Source organism: Xyrauchen texanus, chromosome 26 (assembly GCF_025860055.1).
Source record: "Xyrauchen texanus isolate HMW12.3.18 chromosome 26, RBS_HiC_50CHRs, whole genome shotgun sequence".
NCBI lineage: Eukaryota > Metazoa > Chordata > Actinopteri > Cypriniformes > Catostomidae > Xyrauchen > Xyrauchen texanus.
The window spans coordinates 13,094,903-13,105,841 of NC_068301.1; the positions used below are offsets into that span (position 1 = coordinate 13,094,903).

At 40.5% G+C, this 10,939-nt stretch overlaps 1 pseudogene; it reads right to left on the minus strand.

Moving 5' to 3' along the window:
* Positions 1 to 47: 47 nt before the first annotated feature.
* LOC127619490 (shugoshin 1-like) lies at positions 48 to 10,055 on the minus strand (annotated as a pseudogene).
* Positions 10,056 to 10,939: the final 884 nt, after the last annotated feature.

The window sequence follows — 10,939 nt, forward strand, 5'->3', positions numbered from 1 at the left end:
GTTAAATTGTCATCTAAAAGGTAAATAATTTAACACCAGTGTCTTAACACATGGTAATGTAAAATATATATAGCAAAAGACAGAATTAAGATGTTTATTTTGAAATGCAGCCATTTTGCACGACTGCAGTGACCTCTGAACGCATCTTCATATTTAACATTTTGAATTCCAAAGTTTGACTTAGCAACCATGAGAATTGGACACATTTTAGTGAAACCTTACAAAAGAGATGGAATCATGTTAATTTTATCACATTGATGGACAAGTAGAATGCTTTCAATTAATTTTTTATATCTGGACTCCTATTTTCAGAGAAGATTGTTCATAGTTTGAAAAACAAAAATCCTTGTGACAATTAAAACAAATTTTAATCAATATTCACAATTAAAATCATGAGACGAAACAAACTTCAATTATGTAACAGACATTAAAAAACAAAACTTTTATATTGATGCAATGGTTTAGAGAGACATTACTGGAATTCAGTGATGCTGGGCAGAAATTATATTACACAAGTTATTCAATGACAGCCCACAAATGACTCGTTATATTTTTCCATTCTTTGAATTGAACTCCGACGTGATGTCGGTTTCTGCTTAAAGATAGGGGAACGTAGGAAACGGGTGTCTGTGTATTTGTCTCCACGTCTAAGTTTTCTAAAAAAGAAAAAAAGTGAGTAGATCATGAAAAAGCACATTAATAAAGTGCAAAATTAGCTTTAAAATATACAATAAATAAATTGTATTTAAAAAAACAAGGTGCTCCAAAGCATTTATAGCACATTAAAATGGGGTAGTTCACCCCAAAATTTAATTTATTTTTCATTTTTGGCAAACTCTTTTAAACACATTCGGAATATTATTTTTCTAAAAAATACAAATTTCAAGATAATTTGTGGTCAAAATAATTATAAAGCTATTATTGTTATTGGAAGTACTTACGAACTGATTGATGGCTCCTTGTAGTTGACAGTGCTTGTGCATCGCCGCTTGCGAGTGGAGGTTTGAGGGGTAACTTGAGTATACAAAGGCTTCTGATAGGCTGCAGGGGAGAGATTTGTCACATCACTCAAGCCTAAGCCCAGAAAGGAGTGAACAACCAGCCCACCTGCAGAAACACAAACAGTGCGTGTGTGTGTGTGACAAATACATGACCATTTTACGTTTAGCACTTCCAGAAATGGTGACAATGGTGAGTTTGTGAAAGACACAGCAGCAGATTGGTGAGACAGCTCAAACTTGTTAGAAGAGACAGAGAATGAATGAGATTATGTGCAGAGAAACATATTAAAAAGCTAAAGAAATATGAGTAAGGAATAAAAGTAAAGGATTATACCTTTTCTCCTGCCCCTATCCATCACCAAAGGCATTTCATTCTCTTGATCAGATACGTTGCTAGGACACTTTGAAAATTCAAATACGGGGCAGTCAATCATCATAAGTTCTGCCTCTCCACCAGGGGTAACAGGGGTGGGAGACTCTACTGCCGATGCAGAGGGTGGAGCTATGGGAAAATATTTCCACAGTTAAAAAAACCCTGTACATCTGAAAGCAGTTCAGTAACAATGTTAACTTGTAGGCCAACATGAAATGCTAATCCACTGCATGTTTCCTCACAAATTTCAAATGTTTATTTTAGAATTGTTGTTTTCCATGTACATGAAAAAGGACTCCAACTGTTTTCCTAATAATTATTTGAATATGAATTTAGTCAAGTGGTTTTTAATTGTCGTTCAACCATATACAGTTAGTACAGTACACAGTGAAACGAGACAACATTCCACCAGGACCATGGTGCTACATAAAACAACATAGCACAAACACAGAACCACATGAGATTACACAGACTAAATAACATACCTATATAAGGTGCACGTGCAAACTTGTGCAAAAAGTACGGGACAGTACAATAAATTACTAAAAATTTACAGGACAATAGGCACAGTACAGTCTGAACAGTACACAGTAGTGCAAAAAGATGACAGTTTCTAAAAATGCCAAATGTAAACAACATACTATGAGATATTGTTCAATGCACAAAGCAGTTATTGAGGTAGCAGCCAGGTATAAAGTGACAATAATTAAAGTGCAACTCCAGACACGTGTGCGTCAGTCCAGTCTCTGTGTATTGAGGAGTCTGATGGCTTGGGGGAAGAAGCTGTTACACAGTCTGGTCGTGACGGCCCGAATGCTTCGGTACCTCTAACCAGACGGCTGGTTGCTTTGCGAATGCAGTGTTTTTTGTAAATGTCTTTGATGGAAAGAAGAGAGACCCCGATGATCTTCTCAGCTGTCCTCACTATCCTCTGCAGGGCTTTGCGGTCCGAAACAGTGCAAGTCTCAAACTAGGCAGTGATGCAGCTACTCAGGATGCTCTCAATAGTCCCTCTAGAGAATGTAGTGAGGATGGGGGGGGTGGGAGATGTGCTTTCCTGGTAATAGAGCTGGTGTTGAGGGACCAGGTGAGGTTCTCCGCCAGGTGAACACCAAGGAATTTGGTGCTCTTGACGATCTCCCCAGAGGAGCCGTCGATGTTCAGCGGAGAGCGGTCACTCTGCTCTCCTAAAGTCCCAGAGTCTTTTGTTTTGTCCACATTCAGAGACAGGTTGTTGACTCTACACCAGTCCGTTAGCCGCGGAACCTCCTCTGTATGAGATCGGCGAACTTAATGATGTGGTTCGAATGGTGCATTGCTGCACAGTCATGAGTCAGCTGAGTGAACAGCAGTGGACTGAGCACACAGCCCTGGGGTCTCCAGTGCTCAGTGTGGTGGTGGAGATGCTGTTCCCGATCCGGACTGACTGAGGTCTCCCAGTCAGGAGGTCCAGGATCCAGTTGAAGAGGGAGGTGTCCAGGCCCAGCAGGTTCAGCTTTCCAATCAGGTGCTGAGGAATGATTGTGTTGAATGCTGAGCTGAAGTCTATGAACAGCATTCGAATGTATGAGTCCTTTTTATCTAGGTGGGTGAGGGCCAGATGGAGGGTGGTGGCGATGGCGTCGCCCGTTGAACGGTTTGGACGATACGCGAACTGCAGTGGGTCTAGTGAGGGGGGCAGCTGGGTCTTAATGTGCCTCTTGACGAGCCTCTCGAAGCACTTCATGATGATGGGTGTGAGTGCGACGGGACGGCAGTCGTTGAGGCAGGACACTGAAGACTTCTTTGGCATGGGGACGATGGTGGTGGCCTTGAAGCACGTTGTAATGACAGTGCTGCTCAGAGAGATGTTGAAGATGTCGGTAAGAACATCTGCCAGCTGGTCTGCACATCCTCTGAGTACTCTGCCAGGAATGTTGTCTGGTCCAGCAGCCTTCCGTGGGTTGACTCTACGTAGAGTTTTCCTCACATCAGCCGTGGTAAGACAGAGCACCTGGTCGTTGGGGGGAGGTGTGGTCTTCCTCGCCACCACGTCGTTCTGGGCTTCAAACCTAGTGTAGAAGTCGTTCAGCGCATCTGGAAGGGAGGCATCTTTGTCACAGGCAACTGATGTTGTCCTGTAGTTGGTGATGGCCTGGAAGTGACTGGATTCTCTGGGTGTGTACACGCTTTGCCTCTGATGGCCCGGGACAGTTTGGCCCTCGCCGTTCTTAGCGCAGCCTTGTCGCCTGCTCTGAAGGTGGAGTCTCTGGTCCTAAGCAGCGCACGCACCTCCACAGTCATCCACGGCTTCTGGTTGGAGCGTGTGGTGATGGTCTTGGAGAAGTTGACATCATCAATGCACTTGCTGTTGTAGCTGGTCACTGATGCTGTGTATTCCTCCAAGTTGGTAGAGTCGCCATATGTTGCAGCCTCCCTGAACATGTGCCAGTCAGTACACTCAATGGTTCTGAAGAGCAGAGATGACTCCTGCTGGCCAGGTTTTCACCTGCTTCTGGAGTGTTTTTTTGCATCTGACGAGCAGTCTGTATGCTGAAATTTAGGGAGCACTGTCTTGAGATTTGCATGGTTGAAATCTCCGGCGACAATAAACAGTCCGTCACGGTGAGCATTCTGCAGTTTGCTCATAGCCCCATACAGTTCACAGAGCGCTTCCTTAGCATTAGCGCTGGGGGGGAATTTAAACTCTGGTTATAATAAAAGTGGTCAATCCAGTGGTAAATAAAAAGGTCTGCATCTAACAGTCACAAGCTCCACCAGTGATGAGCAGTAACTAGAGTCTAGCATAGAGTTATTGCACCATTCCGTGTTGATTTAACAAGCCACCTTGTGTGTTTACATGCTTTGTATGCAATCTTTGTAGTCCTTATGCACCAATTTGCATTTTTAAAGCACACAACAATTTCGAAATAAAATGTTGAGTTGGCAACGTGCAAGTTATGTTGTAGAAGTTGGGAAGGTATCTTAAAATAATATTAAACATAATTTACCCCAAAATTAAAAATCTCTTTCATAATTTACCCACCCTCATGCCATCCAAGATGTTTAAGGATTTCTTCTGCTGAACATAAAGATTTTCAGAAGAATATCTCAGCTCTGTAGGTCCATACAAAGTGAATGGTGATTTGATGCTCCAAAATGGAGATAAAGTCAGCATAAAAGTAATCCATAACACTCCAGTGGTTTAATCACTCTCTTCTGAAGTGTTCCAGTATAACTCCTTTTTCACTTCCTAGTGCTTGACGCATGAGCAGGGCACTATAGGAAGTGCAATCAAGCTTGGAATCATTATCATGAACCAACTGGTCCTCTACAGAAGACATTGCTTAAACCACTGGGTCTGATGGATTTTGATTAGGCTGACTTCATAAAAAAGTTTTGGAGCTTGATAACCATTCAATTGCACTGCACAGAACATCTCGGTTACGTACATAACCACGGTTCTCTGAGACGAAGGGAACGAGACATTGCGTTTACTAACGCATATGAGTGCCTTCATACACAACCTATTTGATACCTCTCTACAATAAAACCAATATTCTAATATTGGCTGTGATGTTTGAGTCCCAACTGTTTTGGCATCAAACTGACCGCTCATTTAGACGCGAACTGACCACTATAAAACAGGTGCACACACACCATTTCCTCAGAATTTCTGACTGAGAATAAGGAGCGCATTGCTCGTGCCTCAAGAACTCGGAGTCTTGTGGTGCGGCTAGCAAATATTTTCTTCTGGGATTTAGGACTACAAACTAAACAGCTAATAGTTTAATGGTGTTTCCACACTCAATGTTACCTTGGCAGATCTCTTGGGTTGGCTCTGACTGGCTGAAATCCTCAGAAGCAGTACAGACTGGTGACTCTGGAGGCAGAGGGCCTGAATCATCTGGAAGATGAAGGCCAGTATCTTCAATTTCAGTCCTCTTTTCTTCTGTAAAAAACAGTTTAAGACATGATAAATGTCACACAGAAGTCACCAACGTAAATTAAAAACTTTCCATGCTTACCTGTGTTCTCCATTTCAACATTGTGCTGTTTTAGGGAAGTATTTTCTCTCCCTCTGTTCTTTCTGGCCTCTTGAACAGACCTCCTTTTGGAGCGAGCTCGTCTAGGTAGTGGACTACGAGCTCTTCTGGATTTTCTCTTTGGCACATAAAGGCTGTCATCTGCATCCTGCTCGTCTTCTGAGGAACTGTTGCTGGTCTCCACGGTGTCAGGATTGGGTGGAACCTCCTTTTTAATCGGAGCATCAGGTGACGGTTTCTCCACAGCTTTAATCCCTGCTCTGAATGGTGTTAGATGGATGGCCTCTTCACAGTCAAAGTCAAAGGTGTCATTGCCACCCAGCGAGGAGTTAAGCCGATCGGCAACTCGTGCTCGACTCTGTGAGCGGTCTCGGCTTTTGGAACGAGCTGCGTGGTTTGGGGTTTTCCCATGGCTTCTTTAACGGGGCTCGGTCTGGTTTGCGCCCCCTTTCTGGTTTGGGCCCAGGTGCAGCTTGAGTAGTTTTTTTCTTGGTTTGTCTTGTGGACCGCTGGGGGGGCTCAGGCGTTGAATGCTGGATGGCTGGAAGCTCAGAAATCTTTAACTCTGTGTTAAGACTGACAGGCACACACGTTTTCTGTCCAACAAATTCCTCTTCATTAAAAATGTCCTCCAACCCAGTGCTAAGCCCCTCTCCTTGTCTGTTGTTGACAGTCTCTTCTCTTTTCTCCTCACAGAGAGAGGGTTTCATTACATCAGTAACACATTTGCCTACAGATTCAAAACATGAACTCTGTCTCCGCACGTTTTCAGAGCGCCTCTTTCGCCTTGTTCCTACTGTAGGAGGCAATGAAACCTGTCTGTCACCACGGCAAACAGAAACTGCTAACAGAAAAAGTAAAAACCAGACATATAGGCCATTTACAATCTTCATTCTCACAGCCCAAAATTTTGTTTCATTTGCATTTAAGGTGGTAGCTATGCAAGGATGCTCACCTGTGCTTCCAGAAAAGGTTGACTCCTTGAGGGGCTCTGCTGGGTGAGTCTCAACAACATTTACTGGCCTGCATTTCAATGAGAGTGACACTATGATCATCAATAAAGTGGTCAAAACGAGGCTCTCTAATCTCATATTTTAGTTTGAAACATCTACCTGCAAATTTGTGAGGTTGAGATACTCTGCTAGTTACTAAATTAGCCCTGGTAGTCAAAAATATTTCTAACTAGCTTTAATTGAACCTAGGGCTGCACAATTAATGGAATACATAATCAAGATTAGAAATAGTTTGCCACAGATAAAGAATCATGAAGTGTAAATTATAGCAGCCCATGTAGTTCTGCACATGTTGCATCCAAATTTTCTAATCTAATTAAAAGGAATATTCCAGGTTCAATACAAGTTCAGCTCAATCGACAGAATTTGTGGCCTAATGTTGATTACCACAAACATTTATTTTGTCTCCCTTTTCTTAAATTTTTTTTATTTTTTAAATCTGGGTTCCAGTGAGGCATTTACAATGAAATGAATGGGGTCAATCCATAAACATTAAAATACTCATGGTTTCAAAAGTGTAGCAACAAGATGTAAACAATGAGTTTTAACATGATTTTAGATCACTTACAGTGCATCCGGAAAGTATTTTAATTCATTGGTTTTCGAAGATTTCAAACAAACTTTTTTCACGTTGTCACGTTTGTAGATTTTTGAGGAAAATAATTATTTTAATCCATTTTGGAAGAAGGCTGTAACATAACAAAATGTGGAAAAAGTGAAGCGCTGTGAATACTTTCCGGATGCACTGTAGGAACCTTTTCTGTGGAAAGTTATATACAATTTTGTTGCCATTGCGAGATAACGCCCGGTAATTGACTATTTAAACAACTTTATAGCTCAAACATTCACAAGTTTTAACAGAGGACTTAATATAAGTGATATTCTAAAATAATAAGCGTCATATTTCTGGCTTTAAACCCTCAAAAAAATTAGGACCCATTCACTTCCATTCTAAGTGTCTCACTGTAAATTTATTTATTTTTTAAAGGATGGACGAGTCTAAATATTATTTTTTTTGTGGTAATTAACATTATGCCACTAACAAAGTCAATTAAGCTTAATTTGTATTAAACCCAGAATATAGCCGTTTTTGCAGTGGTTGAGCATTGTAACAATCACAAACAAGTATGTTGCTCGCATTAGTGTCATTTATTCAAAACTGGAATAACAGCTTTGTTTTTTTGCTTCTTAGGAGGACCAATGTGGAGTTGTCTTAATTTACTGATGCTCAAAAACAGCAACAAAGTAATACTTTGAACTTATTTTTGATGTGTAGCTGACATGCACCAATCAGCCACAACATTTAAATCACCTGCCTAATATTGTGTAGGTCCCCCTCGTGACGCCAAAAGAGTGCCAAGCCGAATCTCAATAGTATTCTGAATTGCTATTCTTCTCACCCACAATTGTACAGAGCGGTAATCTGAGTCAGCATAGACTTTGTCAGTTTGAACAGTCTGGCTATTCTCTTTTGACCTCTCTAATCAACAAGGCATTTCCATCTCAAGAACTGCCACTCACTGGAAGTTTTTTGTTTTTGTGCAATTCTGAGTAAATTCTGGAGACAGTTGTGTGTGAAAATCCCAGGAGATCAGCAGTTCTTGAAATACTCAAACCAGTCCATCTGGCACCAACAATCATGCCACGTCCAAATCACTGAAATCATATTTTTGATGAAACCCCCATTCTGAACATTAACTAAAGCTCCTGATCCATATCTGCATGATTTTATGCACTACACTTCTGCTACACAATTGGCTGATTAGATAATCACATGGATGATTGTTGGTGCTAGACGGGCCTGGATTGAGTATTTCTGTAACTGCTGATCTCCTGGGATTTTAAAGTCTCGTGAATTTACTCAGAATAGTGCCAAAAACAAAAAACTTCCAGTGACAGGCAGTTCTGTGGACGGATATGCCTTGTTGATGAGAGAGGTCAACAGAGATTTGGTCAGACTGATTAAAACTGAAGTATACAGTAACTCCGATAACAGCGCTGTACAATTGTGGTGAGAAAACATCTCAGAATGCTATTCTGAGATGTGGATTGGTGCTCTTTTGGCAGCACGAGGGGGACCTACACAATATTAGGCAGGTGGTTTTAATGTTGTGGCTGATCAGTGTAAATATGGCATGCAGATGATTCACCGAAAATACATATTTTAATGTAAATTCTGTAAATTAATCTCAATTACAATATCAAGGGAAATAATTTACCATTATTATTTTTGTCTTAATACTACCCAAATTTAGCCTTATGTTTTATGTGTACCACTCTTTTTTTTCTCCTCTCTCTCTCTCTCTAGTAATTTTCTTTATTAGATGCATGAAATGTTGGTGTGATTCTCTTTTGTTTTGATATTTGCTTTAATTATGAACAATGCATACAGAATAGGTGGTGGAGGGGTGGGGCAGAAGAGAAAATGTCAAAAACGTATGTGTAATTTACAATGCAAATAAAAATATTGGCATAACAACTCATTAACATGTGCTTTTAAAAAAACATCAGAGCTACAGACTGTTTCTTGCTTACTTTATATTGATGAGGCGAGGCAGACTTGGTGGACTTTTCTCCACAGATGGAGAAATCTATAAGGGAGCAAAAATAAATTAAATCAGAGCCACTAATACTTCTAATGGACAATTTACAACAAAATTCTCTTAACAAAATAGTTAACATTTCATGTCCATGAAAAATGCATATCCCAGCTTCATATCAAGTACTCCAAATAACACTTGCTACTTGAGTGTGACTTCAAGCAAACTCTCACCTGAGCGTTTTCAATGGCTCCCCGATCTCTCAGTGACCTCTTCAGAATCAACAGGTGAAAGATCAGCGCCTGTCTCTCTTTCTTTAACTGCAGAATGACCCTCTGTGCCTGACCTACCTTCTCCCTCTCTGTCTGCAGGGCTAGTGCAAGAGCTTTGTTGTTCACCTGGACACTCTTCAACACAAACGGCTGCACTGTAGCTGTAGAGAGCACGTTAAGAATTGAAAAAACTAGTCTCCATAAATCTAGTCATGGTACTGACTTGAACGTCCAAACACACCAGCCATTTAGAAACGTACAAAATACATTTTGAAGTGGCTCTAAACACTTTCTGATCACACAAATCCCAGTTTAATGAATTGTATAAAACAACAACAGAGTAATGCATTAAAATTAGCTAGATTAGTTTGAATGCACATTTTGTCAAAAGTTCAAAAGAATGTGTGCAACACAAAGGCAAACCGTGCATGAAATCGCACCCGTGTTTTTGTTCTTCAGCTTTGACAGGCCGCGGCTCACAGCTAAAGCGCTGGCGAGACGCTTGTTTCTTTTCTCCTTCATTTTGTCCTTGATGTCGTCCAGGCTCTGCTGGAAAGACTTCTTCTGCGCCACCCGCTCCCGAACCATGTCTGAGCTGTACAGGAAGAGTTAAACACCCAGTTTAAAAAAACAAAGCACAACACGTCCAATGTAAAGACTTGCTATAGCTATAGAAGGGTTAACGTTGATCCCCATTTTAACATGGCGTATTTCTTACCAAGATATTTACCACTATCATAAGATAATAAACCGCTTCTTTAGGACGGATAACGCGTAAAAAAAATTGTTTTATATTTATAACTTCGCTGGTGTACTTCTCGTCAGGACGTTGGTTTTCGAAATCATGCGCCGCCAGCTATGATTGGTGTAAAAGAAAAAGTGGAATTACGTCACTTCCGCGAAATAGTGCGTCATTCCTCCGCCCTATGAATGTGTCTCGTTTCGAAGGCTCCGTGGTAGGACGCGTCCTTTGAAGTCTGCACAACAAAACAAATCTCGTTTAAACGCGACGGCCTTAGTAGGACAAACGGAAACGGAATGTAACATGGTTGCTATGACAGCACGCCACACTTTAACATGCAAGCGCTTTGAGTGAGAAGGAAACGTAATCCCGCTGGAGGAGAATGTACGAGATACATTTTAGGAGAGATATAAAGATGTAAAGAGAAAAGAAAATAGATTTTACAAGTTTACTTTTAGTCTAATACTTTATTTTAATTCTATATTAATATAATTATACATATTATATACTCTGCATCATCTACTGAGGTACTTGAACTTGGGAATTAACATTACTTGCGTTTGAACCTCATATTTAAGGGCAAATTGACATACAACTCATGCATCCTCCGAAGGTCGCATTCGAAGTGTCCTATTCGCATTTCTTTTTTTTTAACTTTTTTTTTTTATTATTGAAGTTTAACAAAACAAATAGTAAGAACATACAAAACGTCATTAATACAGAATACAGCATATTAAACAAACAAAGAGCCAGGGGGAGAATCAAATAAATACATTAAAGAAAGAACATAACAGAATGGTTTTAGCAGCCTTCTTATTTTTAGAGACATAGATGGATTTAAGGTACTGTTGTGTCTCCTAACCAAAAGCAACAAAGGAAGGTTTAGAATGACTAAATTTGGCTTTATGAATATGATATTTCCCCAAAATGATCAATAAGTTAATTAGGGTCCTATTCGTTTTTATGAAACAAG